The 24141-nt window shown below is 48.4% G+C and overlaps 1 protein-coding gene and 1 non-coding gene across 17 annotated transcripts in view; one reads left to right on the top strand and one right to left on the bottom strand.

The window, feature by feature from the left end:
* KCNMA1 (potassium calcium-activated channel subfamily M alpha 1) overlaps positions 1–24141 on the top strand; it is a 779939-nt gene that overhangs the window by 200109 nt on the left and 555689 nt on the right. The gene's annotated exons all lie outside the window — the stretch shown is intronic.
* On the bottom strand, positions 3930–4001 carry TRNAC-ACA (transfer RNA cysteine (anticodon ACA)). The gene has a single exon. It is a non-coding gene; the product is annotated as a tRNA-Cys (tRNA).

The following is a 24141-nucleotide window of genomic DNA, read 5'->3' on the forward strand; positions in this document are numbered from 1 at the left end:
CTCATTTTTCCAGCACACTCTGAAGCCATGCTCTTAATTCTGTGCCTCCCACAAGTGCTGATTTGAATTCAGGTCCTTAGCTCCTAGCTCGTACCCAGTCTCCACAACCTCAGTGCTCCAGCCAGGCTCAGGGCTCTGGGGAGGGTCAGAGTGACCACCCAGAGTGTGACAGCACCATGCTGCTTACATGCAGTAGGCAGGGCTTTCCAGCTTCAGGAAGGATTGTTGTGTGCTCAGAAATTACATGTTCACCTGTTAGAACTGAAATAACCTAAGAGGAATTTTTCAGGCCATGGCTACAACCCATAAGTGGATCATAAAATCAATTTAGTGGGTCACAACCAATGCAAAAAAAAAAACAAAAAAGTATATGAAAGTACATCCCGTGTAATAAGGTTAGATGTTGTTCCATGAGCCCTTTGTTGCAGTTACTTATATACTAGATGTGTATGAGTCACAATGGAGAATAAATTTCTTACTGCGGGTGAAGGTTACAAATTTGAAAGCACCACCCAGGAGGGGAGTTGGGCAGGCCGCCAGCTACAGAGACAGGCACGCTGTGTGTGCTCTTTGAATCTCTGCTTGGTGGGTGGGTTGAAGGGGAAAAAGGACACAGCAGGTCTTGGCAGGTCAGTCAGCAAGGTTTGGCTGAGAGCCCACTCTGAACTGGGCTTTGTTGGTGTTTTGGGGGCTTCGTGATGTTAGAGAGGAGGTCCCTGCTGACCTTGAGTTCTTCCTTTCCAGTGCGAGAGAACAGCTCTACCCAGCAAGGTGAGGGGATGTAATAGGCAGTGTCTACAAGAATAATGATGGAGCAGTGCAAAGTAGCTGTGGTTAAGAGCATGAACTCCAGGGCAGCCGGCCTAGGTTTAAATCCTAGCTCAACTCTATCTCTTACAGTTCACAGCTTTGGGTAGGTCACCTAATCTCTCTGTGCCTTAGTTTTCTCATCTGTAAAATGGGCGTAAGAACGATACACACTGTGTGAAGTTATTATGAGGATTGAGTTAGTGTTTACAGAATGCTCAGAACAATGCCTGGCCCAGGGCCACCATATATGTATGTGTGTGTTTATTATATCTGGTGGCTCAGATGGTAAAGAATCTGCCTGCAATGTGGGAGACTCAGGTTTGATCCCTGGCTTGGGAAGATCCCCTGGAGAAGGGAATGGCAACCCACTCCAGTATTCTTGCCTGGACAATCCCACGGACAGAGGAGCCTGGCGGGCTACAGTCCGTGGGGTTGCAAAGAGTTGGACATGACTGAGTAGCTGACACTCGTTACATAAAGGTGAGCATATGAGCTTTAACTGAGTGCCTAACAGGAAGCTTTACCAAGGCTTAGAGCAGGCCTGGATGATTATTTTTCTAATATTCTTCTTCCCATCATTCAGTTTAGTTGCTCAGCCGTGTCTGACTCTTTGTGACCCCATGGACTGCAGTGCGCCAGGCTTCCCTCTCCATCACCAACTCCATCATCTTCCCATCGTGGTCATCCATAACTACTGTTTTCTCATCATAAAAATATTCTAGACACTGTGCAGAGTCTCCCATGTATGTCCTTCTGTCCAAGGAAGTGGGGCTTCTTATGTCCATTTCTCAGATGGCGATGTGGCTTGCTTAAAGAGGGGCCAAGCTAGGCCCCAGCCCCTGGTGGGTCTGGTTCTGAGACCTGTGCTTTTGAACCAGAGGGCGCATCCTGTCCTTGGCCTGCCGCCTCTGCTTTCTTTGAAGATGTGGCTGGTTTGGTCCTTTCCTGGCCCAGAGAAAAGGGTGCTGTTCTCTCCACTGGGCAGAAGGAGGGTTTTGAAGCTGGCTCTGTGGAATGCCCCAGCCCTCTCTGAGGGGTGACTCACGGAGCCACAGGGAGAGCTGGCTTCCTGATGGCGCTCACAGCTGCTGGAGCCCCCAGACAGCCTTGCTGGGGGCTGTGCTGGGGTCTGAGAGGTATCAGCAGCCTGCTGTTCCCCACACCTGGCTCATCCTCTCTCAGTCTGAGATGCAAGGCCCCGCTTGGGCTGGAAGCCCATGACAGATGCAGTTCCTCTTTGAAGTGCTGGACTGAAGAGACTTCCAAACAGGAAGCGTGGCCCAGCAGAAACCCATGCATTTTTAAAGGCTCTCCTGCCTTTGGAGGAAGGTCCCTGAGAAGGGCTGGAATCATTAGGGTGCTTAGTTATCTGGCTCAGCTCCAGGGAACCCAGGATATCAGTTTTGGTCTCAGCAGAAGTCCTGCCACCTGGGCAAAGCTGGAGGGCAGCCCGCCTGCCCCACCAGGGTGCCGGGCCCTCATCCTTCTGATCCCTGACTTATTAATGAGCTTTGATTGCTTGTTGCACGCCTACTGCATATTCACTAGACACAGTGCTGGATATAGATCTATATCTATAACTATAGAATATATAGTCTAAATATATATAAATATATATTTGTGGCATCCCACTCCAGTATTCTTGCATGGAAAATTCCATGGACAGAGAAGCCTGGTGGGCTGCAGTCCATGGAGTCTCAAAGAGTCTGACATAACTGAGCGACTTAGCATAATATAAAATATATAAACACATAAGAAGGATATATATTATTAATTAATATGTATTAATAAATATATGTTGATATATTATTAATATACGTTCTTATTAATTCTTACACCCTGGAAGTAGAGGCCGTTTTTATCGTCTAAGAACCTCCTGTGAGCTTTCCTTCTGTGAGTGTTGCAAAGGTAAATTGTTGAATGAATAAATGAACATGGGCCTTCAGTTCTAACCCCTTATGGAGATACAGAAGATCCCTGTGATGAGAGCACATGCCCACTGACAGCCTGTCTGAGCTCCGCTTGGCTGCTTACTGGCTGTGTGACCATGGGCAAGTGTCTTGACTTCTCTGTGCCCCTGGTCCTCATCTGCAGAACGGGAGATATTCGTACTAGTTGTGAGGATGAGAAGGATTACAACCCCCTTGCCAAGCATTTCTTATCATTTTTATCTTACAGCTCAGGAACTTGAGTTTTTGAAGGGTTAAGTAACCTGCTGCAGTTTGTGCGGCAAGTTTAGATTATAAGCAAAGCAAACGAAAGAGGAGGCAGGTCTGCAAAGCCGGGACGGTGTGTCCTCTGTGGCAGCTGCCACTCCTCTGACTAGATTGATTCTCAGCTCCTAAGTCAGAGGCTGAGAGGTTGATGTTCCAAAAGTCCACCCTCCTGGACAGAGACTAACGTGCTGTTCATGGGTTGACTGGACGTTTGAAATGAGATGCTGGCTTTGGAAGGGATGAGGGAGGGAACACTTAACTCCCAGGTTTGGGGAGGGGTGTGCTCATCTCAAAGAATCAGACCCCTCTCTTATTTTTCAAGGGCCTTGGGGTGGGGGACAGCATCCTGAAAATCTGACCTGCTGCAGCAGAACTAGGCTTTACAGTCTTTGACCTACCTGTAAAATATCTGAAGGTTTCCAAGTTCACACTGACTCTGTGAGCAGGCAGCCCTGGGTTAGCGTGGACTGGAGAGGCAAGGAACGCATTTGGTTGGTTCTCATTTTTATTCTGTGGTCTCTGATCTTGAGAATACAGAGTCCCTACCCCCTGGCGTCCCCTTTCTCTTCATCAACAGTGACATGCTGTGTCCACATTCCCTTCTTGGCGCCGTCCTAGGGTATCGGGCACACAACAGTGTCTGCCTCTTTTCAGAATAAAAATTATACCCCTTATTTTTCAAAAACAAGAGGGGTATAATTTGTGACTAAAACCAAGGTGCTCAGACTGTGAAAATATCTGTTGCTTGGATGTTTCTGTGTCGACTGAAAGTGAAAGTGAAGTCGCTTAGTCATGTCCAACTCTTTGGGACCCCATGGACTGTAGCCCGCCAGGCTCCTCTGTCCCTGGGTTTTTCCAGGCAAGAGTACTGGAGTGGGTTGCCATTTCCTTCTCCGGGGGATCTTCCCAAGCCAGGGATCAAACCTGGGTCTCCTGCATTGTAGGCAGATGCTTTACCGTCTGAGCCACCAGGGAAGCCCTCAATTAGAGAAGTCATTTCTAGCTCAGATCTGGAGAAGAAACTATTTGTTAGTGAGAAGCCTTTTGTGAGTGTCTTCCAGTGAGAAACGGGACCAGTTGAGCAAGTATGGGCAAAGCCAAGTCTCCTTAATTTATTCATTGACTCTTTTTTTTTTTTTTAGGCTAGAAAACAATCACATACTTTTGGCCAAAACCAGCCCTGGGGCAGGAATCCAACAAAACATCATACTAATTAGATAATCTAATTTCCAGAGAGAGACCCCAGCTCAAACTACTGCCTTGCTAGCAGTGATGCAGAGATGACAAAAGGATCAGTGAACAGAGGCCCATCATTCCCTTGAAGTTCACATGGACCCTCACCAAGGTTAGGGCTTGGCCAGAGCTTCACCTGAGTTTTCTGTGTGTGTGTGGGGGGGCGGTATCTGTAATAGTGAGAAATACTATGCTTAGAGGAAAAAGTGCTATAAACTGGATGACTGAAATAAATAGAAATTAACTTTTTCATAGTTCTGGAAACCAGAATTTCAGAATCAAGGATTTGCAGGTCTGTGTTCCTGAAACCTGTAGAGGAGGCTCTGTCCTCTCTCTCTAGCTTCCAGGGTGGTCATCCATCCTTTGCATTCCCTGGCTTGCTGCTGCAACACGCCAGTCTCTGCCTCTATCCTCGGGTGGGCTTCTTCCTGTGTCTCTGTCTTCTTAGGGCCTCCTCCTCCCTGTTTTACTCTCTCCTCCTTCATAAGGACGCACATGATATTGAATTAATGACTCACTTGGTTACATCTCCAAAGACCTTATTTCCAAATAAAGTCATGGTCACAGGTTCTGGAGTTTAGACATAAACATATTTGGAGGGGAATGCAGTGCAACCCATTATGTATAGACGCCTTGCCTGAACACTGAAGAGATGGATCAGGCTTTCTCCTGCCAGTGTGAAGTGAACAAGCTGGGGTTCTCCTGGGAATCAGGTTCCTGGAAGGAGGAGAAAACTGCAGGTAGAGGACTTAAGCTCTGAATGTCCTTTTTTCCAGATCTGTGTTTCCCTAGATGGGTTCTCCAGACTAGCAGCATCTACATCAGCTGAGAACTTGTGAGAAATGTCAGTTCTTAGGCCCCACCCCAGACTTCAGTTCAGTTCAGTCACTCAGTCGTATCTGACTCTTTTTGACCCCATGAATTGCAGCACGCCAGGCCTCCCTGTCCATCACCAACTCCCGGAGTTCACCCAGACCCACGTCCATCGAGTTGGTGATGCCATCCAGCCATCTCATCCTCTGTCGTCCCCTGCTCCTCCTGCCCCCAATCCCTCCCAGCATCAGAGTCTTTTCCAATGAGTCAACTCTTCGCATGAGGTGGCCAAAGTACTGGAGTTTCAGCTTCAGCATCATTCCTTCCAAAGAAATCCCAGGGCTGATCTCCTTCAAAATGGACTGGTTAGATCTCCCTACAGTCCAAGGGACTCTCAAGAGTCTTCTCCAACACTGCAGTTCAAAAGCACTTCTTCAGCGCTCAGCCTTCTTCACAGTCCAACTCTCACATCCATACATGACCACAGGAAAAACCATAGCCTTGACTAGACGAACCTTTGTTGGCAAAGTAATGTCTCTGCTTTTGAATATGCTATCTAGGTTGGTCATAACTTTTCTTCCAAGGAGTAAGCGTCTTTTAATTTCATGGCTGCAGTCACCATCTGCAGTGATTTTGGAGCCCCCCAAAATAAAGTCTGACACTGTTTCCACTGTTTCCCCATCTATTTCCCACGAAGTGATGGGACCGGATGCCATGATCTTCGTTTTCTGAATGTTGAGCTTTAAGCCAACTTTTTCACTCTCCACTTTCACTTTCATCAAGAGGCTTTTGAGTTCCTCTTCACTTTCTGCCAACTGAACCAGAAACTCTAGGGTGGGGCTCAGCCACCTCTGTTGGGTGGTTCTGATGCTACAGTTCAAGGGTTATTCTTGTATGTTTTTGTCTTTTGTTCTTACTGCAGTGCTTTCAGATGGGGCTGCCTGTTAATGCTGGAAGATGTTTTGGGTTAAAGTAGATATTAATAGTTTGGAACTTCCTAGTGGTCCAGTGGTTAAGACTTTGCCTTGTAGTGCAGGGGGTGTGGATTTGGCCCCTGGTTGGGAAGCTAAGATCCCACATGCCTTGGGGTCAAAAAACCAAAACAACTGATATTGTAACACATTCAATAAATACTTTAAAAATGGACTGTGTTGGGACTTCCCTGGTGGTTCAGTGGTTGAGAATCTGGCTGCCCATGCAGGAGACGTGGGTTTGATCCCTGGTCCTGGAAGATCCCATGTGCTGTGGAGCAACTAAGCCAGCAAGCTGCAGCTACTAAGCCCATGAGCCTAGAGCCTGTGCTCTCTGCAGTGAGAGAAATCTCTCTCATGCTCTCTGCATGAGAGGCCCGCACACCAGAACTAGAGAGTAGCCCCCACTTGCCTCAACTAGAGAAAGCCCATGTGCAGCAATGAAGACCTAGCACAGCCATAAATTAAAAAAAAAAAAAAAAAAAAAGATTCTCTAAAAAGAATGATTTATGTCAAAAAATATTTTTTTTAAATTTTTTCTTAGATAGTAAACTATTTTATATAATATTTATTGGGTATTTATTGTATATGAAACACTATTGTACATCCCTGGTAGAATGCAAAGATGAATAAGGCACAGTTCCTGTTCTCAAGGATTGGATAATGTATGTGGAAGGGGGTGACGGTGGAGACTAGAAGCTAGAAGAGTTTGTTAAATATAGTACTTCAGTCCAGTTCAGTTGCTCAGTCATGTCCAACTCTTTGTGACCCCATAGACTGCAGCGTGCCAGGCTTCCCTGTTCATCACCAACTCCCGAGCCTACTCAAACTCCTCGCATCAGTGATACCATCATATAGGTGAACCAGCCTCAAAATCTGAAATGTATGTTTTGCTGCGGCAGTGTTGATTTTGTTTTGGTATGAGCCATTGTATAGTTCTATGGTCTAAGTCAAACAAGTTCTGTGACTAGCTCTGAGCTTTTGATATGCTTTATGCACTGAACATTGAAAATTTCCAGGAAAGGAAACAGTAGCACTTTCAAATTTCATTGATAAAAGAAGTCCTTCTGTACGGAGTATCCCATTGGATTGGCATTCTGTAGAGTACGCACTGGGAAACACTGCTCCCGTCCACATATGAAGCCATTCAGCAAACTTTTTATGAATCATCTTCTAAGAACCAGGCCCTGTGTTGGGGGAATAGAGCAGTGAAGACATAGTTTCTCTCTCCATGGAACTGAGAACTTGTGCTGGAGCTGGCAGACTGCAGGCTGTGGGCCAAGCCTGCCCTGCCGTCTGTTTTTTTTAATGGCCTACTAGCTCAGAAAGGTTTTTACATTTTTTTTTTTGAGCTGAAAAAATTTTTAATAAAGGATATTTTATGAAATGTGAAAATTCTATGAAATTCAAATTTCAGTGTCCATAAATAAAATGTGATTGGAACACAGCCACTCTTGTTTGTCTGTGTTTTATTTCTGACCACTTTTGTTCTGTGATGACAGAGTTGATTAGTTGCCAAAGAGATTTTAGGCTCCTGCAGAGCCTGAAATAGGGCTTCCCAGGTGGTGCTAGTGGTAAAGAATCCGCTTGCCAATGCAGAAGATGCAGGAGACATAGGTTCAATCCCTGAGTTGGGAAGACCCCCTGGAGAAGGAAATGGCAACCCACTCCAGTATTCTTGCCTGTGAAATCCCATGGATAGAGGAACCTGGTGGGCTACAGTCCACGGGGTAGCAGAGTCAGACAAGACTGAGCACCCATACGTCCAGAGCCTAAAACATTCGCCAGCTGACCCTTTACAGTTGCCAGCTCCTGCTCTGTGGAAGCACAGAGGCTGTGAGCAAGTATTTGTGGATGCCTTGAATGTTCTGGAGGAGGAGTGAAAGCGCTACGTGATTAAAGAGCTTTCCTCACTCAGTGGAGGTGGAGGGGCCATTAGGGAAGGCTTGCTGGAGAGAGAGCTCATGTCTGAGTGGGAAGCCTAGAATATGACTGGGTGGAGAAGGTTGTTTCAGGGAATGGTACATGCAAATCCATGAGTCGTAAAGGAGACCCACTCATGGAAGGAAGGGAAGAAAGTCCAGTATGGCTGGAGAATAAGGAAGGTGAGGGTGAGAATGGTTTCATATGTGGATCAGATATAAGGCAAAACCCAGACATCCAAGAACATCCCTGAAGGCCATGCTGAGGAAGCTGAACTTGACCCTGAGAGCAGTGGGGAGTCATGGAAGAGTTTAAGCACAGGGATGATAGAAGTGATGTCAACTTTGCGAGATCTCTCTGGCTTAGTGTGGAGGATGGATGGGCTGCTAAGCCCCTTCAGTCGTGTCCGACTCTGTGTGACCCCATAGACGGCAGCCCACCAGGCTCCCCTGTCCCTGGGATTCTCCAGGCAAGAACACTGGAGTGGGTTACCATTTCCTTCTCCAATGCATGAAAGTGAAAAGTGAAAGTGAAATCACTCAGTCGTGTCCGATTCTTAGCGACCCCATGGACTGCAGCCCACCAGGCTCCTCGGCCCATGGGATTTTCCAGGCAAGAGTACTGGAATGGGGTGCCATTGCCTTCTCTGGGAGGATGGATGGGGCACTGGAGCAAAAGCAGATACTTTATTATTAATTATGAAGCCTAGCAGTCTGGGGAGAGAAGGTGTGGGTAGAGGGAAATGCGTGATTGGAGGTGCAGAGGCTTTCTGTGATACTCAGCACCTTCGTGCTGGACCCTGGGTGCTTCGTGATGGCCTTCTACACAATGAGCCTGCATCCTCTTAGACCCTGACTTATCAGTGAGCATTGATTGCTTGCTGCACGCACTACATATCCATTAGGCTCAGTGCTAGATGTAGAGATATATTTATCTTTATTTAGAATATAAGTTTTTATAGATGTAGTAATTAATAAGAATATACATATTCTTGTTATATATTGATATTTACAGATGTAGGTATGTATTTGTCTAGAATATGTATTTATATTCTATAGATACAAGAATTTATAATCAATATATTTTATAGAATATATTTTAAAGAATGTATAATATATATTTTACAGAATATATATATATTCTGTGAAAGTGAAAATGTTAGTTGCTCGGTCATGTCCAACTCTTTGGAATCCCATGGACTGTAGCAAGACTGCTCTGTCTGTGGGATTTCTTAGGCAAGACTACTGGAATGGGTTGCCATTCCCTTCTCCAGGGGATCTTCCTGACCCGAGGATCAAACCTGGGTCAGCCACAGTGTAGGCAGATTATTTACTTTCTGAGCCACCAGGTATGTGCTCCCATATATATTCTATAGATATGAAAATTAATAAGCCAGGTTTCTGACCTCAGGATTCTTAATTGGAAGGGATGATGGATGCTTGAACATATCGAGGGCTGATAACCAGAGGAACAAATAGTACTGTGAGGGGACAGAGAGTAAGGTTTGAGTGAATATCATTGAGAGGTGTTAATTCTTATTAAGAGATCTGGAGAGGCTTCATGGTGGAGGTGCCTTTAAACAGTTTTGAATAATGTCCTGCATTTGGAAAGAACTGTAATTAGTCCAAGAGGACCAAAATAATGGACTTGTGACAGTATGAGGTATTTATACAGCAAAGGGCTCAGGAAGCAGTGTGGCTGGAGTGAGTGATGAGTGGAAGCTTATGGAAGGTGAAGAGGGGGTCCTGAGGCTCCTGATCTGGCATGGGACTTGACCTAGTCTTCTGACTGATTTAATGTTCTTGCCACTTTAATCAAGGCTGTGCTGAGACCATGAGCAACTCTCAGGAGTAAATCTGCAGGGCAAGAGAAGACTCTCTTTCTCTGATGGCAAGGGGTCCTGCCTACCTCATTTCATGACCTCCTGAGGCAAGTATAAACAATAAAACACACCCCCTCCCCATTGCCTTGTTTATAGGCTCAGACCCTGTATCCAACAGCAGACTGTTGTATTATCAAGTCCTCTGGGGTTCCTAGCCCATTCATCCCATGGCTGTGTGTTTCTGACTTCTGCTTTGACTTTGACATTCTTCTTCTGGGTGGTGCCTGCCCCTCAAAACTGTGAGAGTTTTTTTCCCCAAAACAAATAACTTTTTACTGAAGTATGGTTGATTTACGATGCTGTATTTGTTTCAGGGGCTTCCCAGGTGGCTCAGTGGTAACGAATCTGTCTGCCAATGCAGGAGATGCAAGAGGTGCAGGTTTGATCCCTGGGTCAGAGAGATCCCCTGGAGAAGGGAATGGCAACCCACTCTAGTATTCTTGCCTGAAAAATTCCATGGACAGAGGAGCCTGGTGGGCTGCAGTCTACGGGGCGGCAAAGAGTCGGACACGACTGAGCGTGCATGGATTAGTTTCAGATGTTTAGCAAAGTGATTCAGTTACATTCACAAGTGCATGTCTATTCATTTTCAGATGGTTTATTATAAGATATTAAACGTAGTTCCCTGTGCTGCACAGTAGATCATTGTTGTTTGTTTTATATGTAGTAATGTGTGTATATATTAATCCCAAGCTCCTAATTTATTCTCCTCTTTCCCCTTTGATAACCGTAAGTTTGTCTTCTATGTCTGTGAGTCTTTTTCTGTTTTGTACATTCACTTGTATATATATTTTTAGAATCCACATATGAGTGATATCATATTTGTCTTTCTCTGTCTGACTTCAGTTAGTGTGATAATCTCTAGTTCTATTCATGTTGCTGCAGATGGAGTCACTTCATTCTTTTTTATGGCTGATTAATGTTCCATGTCCGTTATCCATTCATCCGCCGATGGACATGTAGGTTGCTTCCATGTCTTGGCTGTTGTAAATAGTACTGCTGTGTACATGGAGGTGCATGTATCTTTTTGAGTTAGAGTTTTCATCTTTCCTGGATATACGCCCAGGAGTGGAATTGCCGGATCATATGGCAACTGGAAGTTTTTTTTTTTTAAGAAACCGCTATACAGTTATTTATAGTGGCTGCACTGATTCATATTTCTACCAACAGTAGGAGGGTTCCCTTTTCTCTACACCCTCTGCAACATTTATTATTTTAGACTTTTTGATCATAGCCATTCTGACCAGTGTGAAGTGATACCTCATTGTGTGTGTGTGTGTGTTTTTTTTATCATTTTTCTAATAATTAATGATGTTGAGCATCTCTTCATGTGCCTGTCGACCATCTGAATGTCTTCTTTGGAGAAATGTCTATTTAGGCTTCTGCTCATTTTGGGGATTGATTTGTTTGTTTTTTTGATATTGAGATGTATGAGCTATTTATTTATATGTTTTGGAAATTGATTGATTGTTGGTCGCATCATTTGCAAATATTTTCTCAAATGATGCAACCGGCAGGGCTTTTAATGAGGTTTTTCTTGGTTCTTGGCCCTGTTTTCAGGGCTGTGACACAGGGTTACTTGCAGTTTGAGTCTCGAGTCTCTGTCATGTCCCATAAGATACTTAATAAAGGTGGGTGATGATGGCAGGCCCCTTAAAAACAGTTTGGCTGATTTATTTTTAGATGTCTTTTCAAAATTGTGAAATGAAACAAATATACAGAAAAGTGTATAAAATACGAAAGTACAACAAAAAAGTGAATGATCATGAGACAATCCAGGTAACCAACCAGGTCAAGGAATAGAATGCTGCCGGGGTCCCCAGGAGCTTCTGCGCATGTCCCTTCTCCTTACCTGGCTTCTCACCTCTGATGCATCAGTGCCGAGGAATGCTAGTAACAACTCTGTCTGTCCAGCTTCCAGTCAGAAAAGCAGCTGCAGAAGGAGAAGAAAAACAGAACCTTGGTATTCAGGCAACAATCTGACCTTTCTTCAGAGCAGCCCACACAGAGGAGGTCTGGTCTCCGTGAGTTCCAGGGGCCAGGCTGACAGTTGTTATGGAAACATGGGGCTCACAGGATGGTGGCTCAGGTGATGGCCACAGCACTCAGCCAGGGGCTCCCATGCTGTAGGGCTCTTGTCTCATTGCAGTTTTTATGTACTTCTAACAAGAAGCTCCTGAGATTTAAAAGAAGATTCCTCTCTCGTGTTAGCTGCCTCCCAGCATCCTCCTGATCCAGCCACACTTCATTATTGCAGATGGAGCACTACAGGAGGAAGAGAATGCTGCTGTTGATCCAGGGGAGACTGTGGGTCCTTAGGCAAGAATGTGGCAGAACTAAGAGTAAGAGTTCAGTAATCATTCATTAGCAAATGTGATGTGCAGGTTTCAGACAGCTTTGCAAGCTGGTTTTTCTAACAATTGTCTTGGGCCCCTCTCTGATTAGAGTTTGTGTTTGTGGAAGGATGCCCATCTGAACAGGCATAAGGGGAAAAGCAATCTCCATCGGAAGAGAAGGCTGAAAGGCTTCTAGGAGAACGGTGTGTGTGCCTTTTGAGATTTCAGTTCTTGAATCACTCACCCCAGTAGCTCTTCAATATTTATAATGGGTGCACTGCAATTAGATTTGCAAATTCAGAAAATTGGGGGGTGGGGAGGGCTCCTGTGGGGAGGGAGGCCCCTGTGTTTGCAAGTACGTGGGTTGCATGCACTTTGCTTTGGCTTCCTGTGGACTCTATTTCTGACTTCATCTTTGGGCTGGACCTGCTTCTTTGTCAAGTGTGCCCTCCTGACCGAGGTCTGGAGACAGGGGAAGGGTGTGGGTGCCCCGGGGGCAGCGAGCCGCCACGTCCAGACGCTCGGTGTGCTCTGTCTGGGTGGAAAACCTCATCTGAAGCCAGACTGAATCACACCAGTTTCTAAGACATTCTTCAACCATGTTAGGCAAAAGAGTCCCCCGCTGACAAGCCGGGATAGAAGGAAACCTGATATAATTTTGGAAAAACCTTCTTCGAGAAAGAAGGTTCTCACAGCTGCTGAGCCTCTCCCCGACGTCCAGGGTTGGAGGGGTCCCAGGCCACAGGGAGGAGATTGATGGGTCCAGGGGTACCAAGTGGAGAGTGGAGGCTTTGCAGGGCTGGGGTGCTGGTCGTTCCCAACTCGCAGTAGAAGGAGAAGGAGAAGCAGTTGTCAGAACACAGTAGAAATAGAAGAACCCTCCCCTCTCCCCCGGCTGTTGAATTATTGTTATTATTTCACATTAACAGCCAGGCCAGACTCTCTTGCATTTGGCTGCTGTGTTGGAAATCTAGATCCAGGCTAGGGTTGTGGGAACCCAGAAGCATAGGAGGCTGGAGTTTCAGAGCCCAGCCAGGCTTCCGAGGCGGGTGCAAGCTCAGAGCACAGGGAGACAGGCCTCTCTGCAGACCCCCAGCAATCTGCTCCTGGGTCCTCACACTGTTAACATCACTGGGTCCTGAGTGTATCTGTATGCCTGATCACCTGGCCATCCCTCTGCCTCCTGAGGTCTCTCTGACTTGCTGGGCCTTGGTTTCCTGAATGGGGGTCATGTTTCCCATTGGGAAAGGCTCTGGGGCAGGGGCAGTGGCCTTTATTGCAACAGCTCTTTTGACCTGAAGCCAAACCCTATCCAAGTTCAGCAAACGGAAGAGGTGGAAAAATATTCAGTTGGTGAGGTCTATAGGCACATATTGGGTTAGGTCCTAAATTGTGGTGGAAATTTTCCTGGAACGGGGCAGATCCTTTTGTAAACAAGAACATTCATCTTTTTTTGACTGACGTGCCTAGTGAGGCATGTGCCTCTCAGAAGCCCCATGACATGTATTCTTGTTTGGGATTCGGTGTTTGTATTTGAAAATGTAGCTGCTCGGAGGAACATCAGTGTGGGAGCCAGCAGTCCTGTTCAAGCTTCAAGTCATGGAAACTGGCCTGGTTGGGCCAGGATGTCAGTGGTGCCCGGGGAAGGGCCTGCTTTTCCAACGCCTCCTAAGCCGTGTTTTACTTTACTCATTCAGTGTGCATACCTGCTCATCACTTGCTGTATGCCACACACTCTGGATATCTTAAAAAATGGACCTTGACTTCAAGGATCTTTCAGGCTAATTGGGGCATTCTGACATGCATGGATGAGAAGACAGCTAAGGCTGCCAGCCAGGGCCCGTGCGGTGTTGAGAGAGAGTGGATTGTGGGCACTGGGGTTAGGACATGGAGGGCTGTCTGTCATCCGGAGATGGCACCACGGGGCTCCTGGGGCTTGATGGAGCAGAATGAAGATGGGCGGAGAGAAATGCAGAGGGCATTCCTGGGATGGGAATAGCTGTAGAGGTCACGAGGACTGGGTCCTCCCAGAGAAAGCTGGTGGGGGAGCGGGCTTAGTTAGGAGTGGGAGGGAAGCCGGCAGGCCTGAAGACTGGGTCTTGGGGATATGGAAGGAGCAGATTTGGCCAAGGCAGTTCCCTCCTGGAGCTTACCCTCTAGTGGAGATGGGTGGGAGCTTACCCTGTCATGGAAACTGAAGGGGAATAAGTGCCCCCGGGTATAAGGTTGGGCAGTGGTAATGGCTATGAGGAACAATGTTGCAAACTAAGGGGATGAAAGGAATTGGCTTCCCTTGGCATTCCCAGGGACTTTGCTCACCAGTCATTCACCTTTTTCCTCCATGTTGCTTTTGTCTGTTGGCTTGGAGGGCATTGTTCAACCAACCATCAGCAATTCATCCCACTTGCTCTCTGATGGTAAATACTTTCTTTCCAGATGCCTTTTGAATGATGGTTTGGGGCCACAGAAACAGTGTCCCTGTTTCCAGGGAGATTGTTTAGGTTCTGCGTGTTTCCTGCTGTAGAAGCAGGGGGGGATGCTAAACTCAGAGTGGGGCTGGGAACTCAGGACTCCATGGTATGGCCCTGAGCCCTGAATACTGATGCAGTCCCTTCCCTCCGCTCTCGGGATCTGCTCCAGCTGAGCTGTTAGAGCCCTGAGGGACCTCATCTCCATCCCTTGGGTCCTATCTCTCCTGGCCCCAAGGCTATCCCTGTATGGTGTGACAGACACACCCTGGGTTCCTGGTCACTATGACCTCTCTGGGCCTGAATTTCCCATCTGTAGCATGAAGACTAGGGGAGTGGTCCATAGTTTCCATTGGGTACTCAATAAACTTTAAAAATCATAGAGCATTTCAGAGGGTTGCCAGCTTTTTATTTTTCAAGCAAGAAAGAACCTGTGAAATGCCAGCTCTAGATTGTCATTTCATTCAAAGGGCATGTTAATACCCAAGCAAGGAGTGATGACATGTCAGAGAAAAGGATATTTCTCCCCTGGGGAGGAGTGTTGGGTGTTTTTCACTGGCACACACACCACACACATATTACACTGAGCTCCTGCTTTCCACTTCTAAACTCCATCGCAGTGCAGCGCTGCTCTGTGGCCCAGTGGGTGGGGACCACGGGACCAGAGCGCCGGAGAGCCAGCCTCGCAGGATGCTTTGCTGTGGGGAGCCAGATCCTCTTCCTGATGTTCAGTCTGCCACAGGCTCCCTTCCTTCCTCTACTTTGCACCTCTTGACCCTTCCACTGTCTCTCTCAGCAACTCCTCTCTCAAAGTGGGGATACTCCAAACTGCCCTGGGCTGCTTTTCAGGAGCTGGGAGAGGTGGAAGAGAGGAGGAGCCCATGACCTCCCTAACCAGATGATCTGGTCCTTCAGATGTCAAAACTCCACACCTTTGGATGGGATTCAGTTGTTTCCCAATCAAGTTCACATTCTTGTTTTTATTCCATTTGCCTTTTTTCTACTCACATGGGTCATAAAAGTTAACTGGGCTATGATATGGAGATTTCTGCCTTCTTTTGTGAAAATGAAGGTTTTGGATTTCCTCTGGGTCTTAGTTATCCTTATCCAGTCTGTTTTGACTAGAAACAAAGCTGGCCTTCACTTTGGTGAAGAAGACAGAGATGGGGTTTATTGTCTAGAAAAATCTGGATTCCCATCCTGATGGGCCCTCTGTTAGCTATGGAACCTTGGGCAGGTCATTGTCCAAGGTCACACAAGTGCATACTCTGGCACTTAGTCGATAAAACTGTTCACTGCGTTCTCACCACCTACTTTGCATTCATCATCACAGTTGATCCTTGTAGATATTCTCTGAAGAAGGTGTTTGTACACCTGTTGTTCAGTTAAGGACACTGATGCTGGATAAAGTGGAGTGACTTGTACTGGGTTGTATAGCTGATATGAGGGGAAGTCAGGAAGTGGATTCTGGGCACAAGGATCCCCTGTGCCTGCCACCCTTTTTGTGCTGTGTCTTAGCCATGGCGGGGGCGGGTCTACTCAGTCTTTTAAGTGAACAAGCTGTGTTTCCTTGAAGAAGTTTCTACCCTTCTATGACTCTAGGCTTCTTTCTAAAGGGAAGGAACCAGCCTTATACATGTTCTCAGGTCCCTTACGGCTCTGACGTCTACAGATCTAGACTCTGAGATGCACTTCATTAAAAAAAGAAACACATGTTTTGAAGGGGTTTGAGTGCTCTCCATGAAACAAGAAGTCCCTCTGGACTGCCTTCCCATACAGTGCCAGATTCTTCCTACAGGGAAAAGGGATTTGTACTGAGCATATAGGCCTCAGTGGGATTTATAAGACTGTACTAACCACAGCCCTGCAGAAAGCCTTAGTGCCTCAGTTGCTTATCTTTAGAATGGGCATAATGGTGCCTAACTTACAGTCTTGTTAACAGGATTCACCAAGCGAATACAAGGCATTCAGAAAATTGTGTATCTATTATCAATCTTTCTGAGTATCTGGTCCTGCCTCAGACCTGCCTTCTCTGGTTACAAGCGATTCCTCAACTGGAAAACAAGTGTGATCTTTGTCTTCTGACTTGAGCCCCTGTGGTGGTTTTCTTGTGCCTGTGGTTCCTGAGTCCTTCTCCCAGGACAGGGCAGGCTGCCCTCAGACTGGTATGGTAGCTCAACCGCTGTGTCTTTGCATGTGAGCAGGCTGTTGTGGGCTCAGCCCGGCTGCTCTGGCTGAGAGGTCAGAGCTGAGGTCTCTGCTAATCCAATTCCAAGTCTTTCAGGTCCAGAGAGTGAACTCTGGACTGTCACTTCTCTGTCCCCATTTTGTTAAACTGATTGATTGAGAAGGAGATCGTTACTTTGCAGACATGGTGTATAGGCTGAGATGGATGCATCAGTCTTGAAAGTTCAGGGTTGACTCATTAATTTTAAGCAACAAGTGTGGCACGTCTCACCATGGGATATAGTGTCTAATGGGTCACTCTATTCCCTAATTGGCACCCTCTCCCGTAGACCATTTTTCCAACACCCTATCCGTACATGGCTGGTTATAACCAGATGTCTGTACTACACAATTCTGTTGTTTATAAGCCATAGGGTATAAGGCAGTTGTTTCAATGCTAGAAATAAGCAGCATTTTATAAGGAGATTCCATCTCTTCTTGGTACATTTTGCCTATCCTGAGGCAGCAAGGAAGAGGGAAAAAACATGGCCTTTGGTCTTAGAATAGACTGGATTTAAATTTCACCTCTGCCACTTAAAAGATGAGTGTTCTTGAAAATTACCCATCCTCTGTGAGCCTCATAACATTCCTACCTTGCAGGATTGTTGTGAGGATTAAATAAGATGGTCTAAGACTGCCAAGGAGAGAACATGGCTGGTAGAGACAAGAAGTCAAGGATTTCCTAACAGTCAGTTGACCCTCTCAGTCCCCAGGCAACAGGTGGGCAGTGCTGAATGTGAGAAGAGCCAGTAAGGACCCCAGTGCTTCCCCAGCATCTCACGCTGCTGGGACACGGGGAAGCGCAGGACTCACGGTCCAGAGGCCAAGGTCAGGCGGTTTCAGAGCTGGACAGAAACTTGGGGAGTGTTTCCATGGCCCCTTTGAATTGGAAGCAAGGAAGCCTGAGGCACAAAAATGGTAAGCGACTGTTAAAGAGCACCCGGCCCTTTTCTGCTGCCACCCTTTCCCTTCCGTGACCACCTATGTCTTCACACACTGCGCAGGTGGACTCCTAGGAGTGTGAATCTGGACAGGGTACCTGGGAAGCCAGAGCTAAAAATGCCCGTGACGATGAGTTAACTTAGAACCAGCAGAGAGACCCAGGCAATGCGATGGTTTTCTGACATCCCAGAGCAACTGGCCTTGTCCGAACTTCTTTTTAAGCTCCTGAAGCCTGTTTCTGTGGGCATGCTGCTCCTTCCCTGGACATGTAACCTGTCGTTAACAGACACAATAGCTGCTGCATCGGTTGAAGGTGGAAGTGTTAGTCTCTGAGTCATGTCTGACTCTCTGCGACCCCATGAACTGCAGCCAGGCTCCTCATGGGATTTCTCAGGCAAGAGTACTGGAGTGGGTTGTCATTCCCTTCTCCAGGGGATCGTCCTGATCCAGGGGTCAAACCTGGGTCTCCTGCATTGCAGGAAGATTCTTTACTGTCTGGCACAAATGTGGTGCCCCATATATATCTGGGTCCTGGGGGGCTGATGAGGCTACAAGGTGCAGGGGAGCTCCCTCCTACCCGGGGCAGGTTGGATGATTAGGACTTCCCAAGGGCAGAAACCAATCCTGCCTCGTCTCCACCCCCACCTGCCCAGTCTCAGGTGCCCATCTCCTTCCTCCTCTCTCTTTGCAAAACCCTATGAAAATCCGAGCTGGTGGTGCCCACGTTATGCTTTATTTGCTTGAGCTGCTCGAGGTATTCAGCCTAATCCCTAATATGCAGGATTATTGGTACCTGGGAGAATCCTGCGGCTGGGCCACCCTTCTAGAATGTGAAGGAGGCTGTAGGGGGCAGCAGGAGAGGGTGGGAGACAATTTCCTCTTGAGCTGTTTGGAAGATCTCCAACCTTTAGGCCTGGTGAAGACCTGTGGCAGAGGGACGGGATGATAGTCTGTGAGGGTGTCCTGGAGCCCTGTGGGTTTATAGATGTGGATGTTCAGGCATTGCTGGGTCTTGGGCCAGGCTGAGGCACAGGATGTTAGCACATTGCCCGTGAAACAGAGCATCTTATAAAAGCTAAAATGGGCCTATGGGTTTTTACTCAGTAGATTTCAAACTTCTTTTTCTGCAGAAAACCCCTTCACTCAAGTGCAGTCTAGCCCAGAACCTTAATAGGTGAAAATGCTCAGTGTCATGGTGATTTGATTTTCACGAGGCCTGGGGGCCTTGCCTTCTTGGCTGCCTCTTGCCAACCCCCTAAGGTACCTGATCAAACACACAATACTGGCCTTTAGGGGACAGAAAAGTGTGGATCTAACCTACCGCTCCCCATCGTCTCCCAGATGGGGACTGTGTTTACTTTGCTTAGAGAGGTTGGGTGGCTGGTCAAGGCCACACCTCCTGTGCCTGGCGAAGCCAGGGCTAGAATACAGGCTTCCTAACTCATATCCCAGAGCCCTTGGCCTTGCTGTGCTGTGCTTAGTTGCTCAGTCGTGTCCGATTCTTTGTGACCCCATGGACTGTAGCCCTCCAGGCTCCTCTGTCCATGGGGATTCTCCAGGCAAGAATATTGGAGTGGGTTGCCATGCCCTCCTCCAGGGGATCTTCCCAACCCAGGTCTCCCGCACTGCAGGTGGATTCTTTACTGTCTGAGCCTTGCTACCATCCCTCTGACAGGAGACAAGGATTTCTGGATTCCTACTTTGTGCTTAGCTGAGGGCAGCTGCCTGCCAGGCTGCTGGCTCAGTTTACCTTTGTGAGAGAGGGCATGGAGGGGCAGAGGACTGCTGCTGGGGAAGAGTGAGGGTGGGGGTTCCAGGCAGACTGAAGCAGGATCCATCAATGCAGGCTCAGGAGAAATGGCTTTCTGATGTCAACCAGGGAAATGCGAGGATGAAGTGGGATTATGAGACGTGAGGGGAGGGCAGATGGAGGTTTCTGGGTCCTCCCTTCCCCCACAGCCTTCTGGATGTTGAGCACCCAGGAAGTACTCCATAGCACCAGCCCTGGACAGAGGGAGGTCCAGAATGGGACTCCCAGGGATGGGAAGTGCTCTGGTCCTGGACAATGCCCCGCCCCAGAGGCTCTCCAGGCCTGGCAGCATCAGGCCAGGTTGCCCTATTAGGGATGCAGACTGCACAAGAGAAGGTGTCTCCTCCTCTGGCAGCATTTGCATAGAGAACCTCAGTGCTCAGCAGGAGGGCTCGCAACCTGTCAACTCAGCCACCTTCATTTCCCATCTGACACTCTGCTCCGTGAAGGGTGATTTAGGGTTCCAAGCTGGTTCTTGGCCAAGAAAGGAACCATGTTCCTCTGTTCTTGATTTAACCGTCCTCTTAAGGCACAGGAGCCTTGAAGAAGGGTCTCTGTGGTACACGCAGTACCCAGACGTCGGCCAAACTGAGTGTTCTGATGGTAACAAACCTCTCCTGGGCCCTTCGCAACAGTCCATAATCCTTCCGCACACATTATCCTTGAGAGGAAGTCAGCTCAGGTGCTTGTCTCTCTTTGGTGTCAGACAGCTGGGTTTAAATTCCGACTGTATCTTCCCGGGCCAGCTGATTAAGCCCTTGTCTGCAAATGAGTGCGTTGAAACCTGCCTTGTAGAGTCATGGTGATGATGTTTAGAAACAGTGGTATTGTTTCTGAGTATTATCATCCTTACTTACTAATAATATTATTTGTTCTAGATATTGTGCTTGCTGATGACTGACTTCCCATCTGCTACAGCTCTCCCTGTCTCCTTCATTTATCTCCTTCTGGCCTCCTTCCCTCCTTCCCTCCCCTCTCCCTTCAGCCTTCCTTCCTACCTTTCACCAAGGTGCATCAAGTGCTTACTTACTGAGCTTATAATGTTTCATTGTTGAGGACACAGCCGTGAACAAAAGAGACAGAAATGCTTCCCTCATGGAGCTTGTAACCAAGTCATGATTGCAGTGTGCCAGCTACCAGATGGTGGAGGAAATCCTCGGGAAGGCATGGGCCATAGATGGGGGTGATGGAGTAGGGGACTGGTGGAGGGGTGGGGTGTCAAGGGGGTGGCAAGAGAGTTCTCAGTGATGGGTTGAAGATTTGAATGAATAATAAGGGAGGGAGCAGCCGTGGCTATCTGGGGTGGGTGTTGGGAGTCAGCCAGTGCCATCAGCCCCAGCTGGTAGTGGGCCTAGAACATTCTGCCAGCACAAAGAGGCCAGTGAAGCTGAGCGAGCGAGGGGGTGAGTGGGAGGCTTGTAGGATGATGGCAGAAGCGGGCCAGATCGGGTGGGTTGGACTGTGTGACGTCTCTGACTTGTCCTCTGAGTGGGATGAGAAGGACTTACATTTTGAAGCATAGCTTTTCTCCCTGACGATCACTGCTTAAACAACTTCCTAGATCCAACTGAAATGTTAACTAAACCCAAGACAGACTTGGAGCTTTGCAGGGGGTAGGTGGCCTCAGCGGGGATGAGCAAGGGGACTCTGGAATCTTCCTCCCTCCCCGAGGCAGTCAGCCAGCAGGTGTGGTGCCCAGGGTGGCCTTGGCACCTGGCACCTAGAGGTGATTGAGTCCAGCTAAGCAGAAGCAGGTGTGGCCGAGGCTCCCAGGGAGGGTGTGGCCAGCACAGCAGGCCAGCTGGCAGGACCTGTCAGTGCCAACATCCTGTTTGTGCCCAGGGAGATAACCAGGCCCTGCTCATGATAGGCGGGTATCTGAGAGTTGAGCCTTGATGCCATCCTTGCCCGCCCTTCATAAAAAAGATGAAGGTACTTTCAGAAAGTGCTGGATGCCGCCTGACCAGATTATATGGCAGGACACATCCGTGTTTACAGAAGGGGTTTTGAGAAATGAAATGGCTTGTCCAAGGCCATCCAGAAAAGCTGGACTTGAGGATCTTTTGACGCTCAGAGCTCTTCTTACCACACAGAAGACTCAAGGCTCCCAGTATACTGGGTCCAATGTGGGAAGGATGAGAGAGAGACAACCGGGACCAGAGGACCAGAAGCAGTGGGGTCCTGGGATTAGCTCAGGCCTGCTCTCCCTTGCTGGGCCTGGGCAACTCCCACTGCTGGGGAAAGCTGAGCCCCTTGAAGATGAGAAGCGTTGCCCTGTGGGGCCCCCACATCAGACTAGGTGGAGATTTCTGCAGTCCTAGGAACACGAGGACTCCAGATTGCAGGCTGGCAGGGCAAGGATCTGCTTGGGAGTGCTGGGTTCCCTGGGCTAGATGCGGCAGAATCATCCTGTCAGGAGCAACAAGAGGGAAGGGAAATAGAGCTAGCTGCGGGGTGTGTCTTGGCTCGGTGCATACGGAGTGGGGCAGGGTGGCACTGGGCAACTGGGCCTGTGGACCATCCCCACCCCCCAGGCACTCTGTGTTCTCATCCATTCCATGACGGGGTTGGCATCCAAAGGCACGGCTGAGGTCCCTTGTCAGGCTTTGGTCTTTGACCTGATGGTTTGCGGGAAATGCCCGATCATCTAACAGATACGTGCTTTGGACAGTGAATATTGTGCGGGTGACTGTGGTCCAGTCAGGCTGTTGGCCGCAGGGGGCATAGGAGGGGTGAGGCCGTGTGCCCAGGCCCAGGCCATGAGAGCTGAGAGCTGCCTGTGTGGGCGTGTGATGGCAGGGGGCTGCCAGCTACTCTGTTCCCCAGGGTCCCTCCAGCCTCCTGGAGGCAGCCTGCCCTGTCCTTTAGTCCAGGCACTGAGATTAGAACTGCCCTATGTTGCCCCCAGAAGCTGTGGCTTCTTTTACACAAGACTCTGGTGGGAGAAAGGGCAAAAAGGAGCCCCTTCCTTGGGTCGGTGGGGGGTGTGTGGCTGTGGCCTGACCTCCACCTTCCAGGACACCCCCAGGAACCACCTGGTCTTTTTTTTTCTTTTTTGCTTCTCCTTCCTCCTGTTTCTCTCTTCCCACCAAGGCACCCTTTTCTTCATTCTAGAAAATCTCATGATCTTTCTGAGGCTAGGGTAGTTGGAGCCTGTAGCTGGCGGAGTTCTCTCTCTTACACACACATTCACCACCCCTATCATACTCCACCCCACCTCACCATGATTTCTTGGAGGGGGAGCAGGGATCAGGGCCAGCTCACTCCTGACACCAGGGGGAGCCTGTCTGGCCCAGCTTGAGTCCTCCTAGCAGAGGGACTGGGTCCTTCTCTGCAGTGGCAGGTGGAAGGTGTGAGGATGGAAGGACACCCATTCTGCCGTTCAGATCAAAGCCCCATTCCCTGTCGTGGAGCACAGGAGAGAGAGCAGTGTCCTGGAACCCAGGGGCCCGCCTCTCTCTGGTCCTCAGTTTCCTCATCACAAGGGCGGTTGATCTAACGGAGCATAGAGGGATCTGAGAGGTCACTGGGTCCGGGGCTGCCTGTGTAGGAATCTGGGCTTCTGCTGTCCTGGGGGAGTGCCACACAGCTCTTTCTGGAACCTCCACAAGTTGGGTGCCTTATCTCCTGGGGGCTCATTTCCTAGTTCAAGCCTCATAGCTGTTAGAACCTATACTGGTTTATCTTCTGTAATTATTAAGTTTTCACTACGGTCTGGTGTCCCTCCCAGGGCCTCCAGTTGATGCTTTAGTTTTGAGTGCACTGAATACCCTTGGAGCCAGCCTGTCCCGTCAGCGGGTGCTCAGCCACGCCAGCTGTAACTACCACACCCCTAGCCCTGTGCTAACTGCTGTGCACTGCTTATCTCACATAAGCTTTGCCGCCGCCTTCCTGGGGTCTGCCGGCCAGTCCCCATTTTACACGGAAGAAGGCTGAGACTTGTGGGCTAACATGCCCGAGGTAGCCAGCTTTATGTGGCAGAGCAGACCTAAGTCCAGATGGGTTTGCTGGAGTTCTCAGGCTCTGTGACCCTTCCCTTGATAAATACCTGCTCTCCGTTGGCCTGTCTGTAAAATGGGGATAATTTCACCTGCCAGGTCTAAGGAAGATAATGCAGAGAGGACACTTGATTTTTAGTTTCCGGCACCCAGCTCTGGCTTGATGAATGATGGTCAATCACTATTGTATTGGACTCTGCTCCTTACCATTCCGCTCCCCCCAACTCCCACCCCTATACGTACCCAACAAGGCCACTTCTCTGGGCCTCTGCCCCCTTTCTCTGGAGCAGGGATTATACCTACTCTTGAAGCTTTGGCCAGAGTGAGGTCAGAGGTGCAGAAGGACTTTCCCTTCAGGCCAAGGACACTAACCTGGTGGCCTAGCATCAGACTTTGTGGTGTTCCCATCTCCCTGCTCCCCCAACCATCGCCCCCTCAAGTCCTGTCTCCCACACGTAATTATGCTCACAACATGTAGTGTAAGCAAGTAATAATGAGACTATTATCTCCCTT

The sequence above is a fragment of the Bos grunniens genome, chromosome 28, assembly GCF_055505025.1.
Source record: "Bos grunniens cultivar Pamir isolate PY7600 chromosome 28, Bosgru_T2T1.0, whole genome shotgun sequence".
Lineage (NCBI taxonomy): Eukaryota > Metazoa > Chordata > Mammalia > Artiodactyla > Bovidae > Bos > Bos grunniens.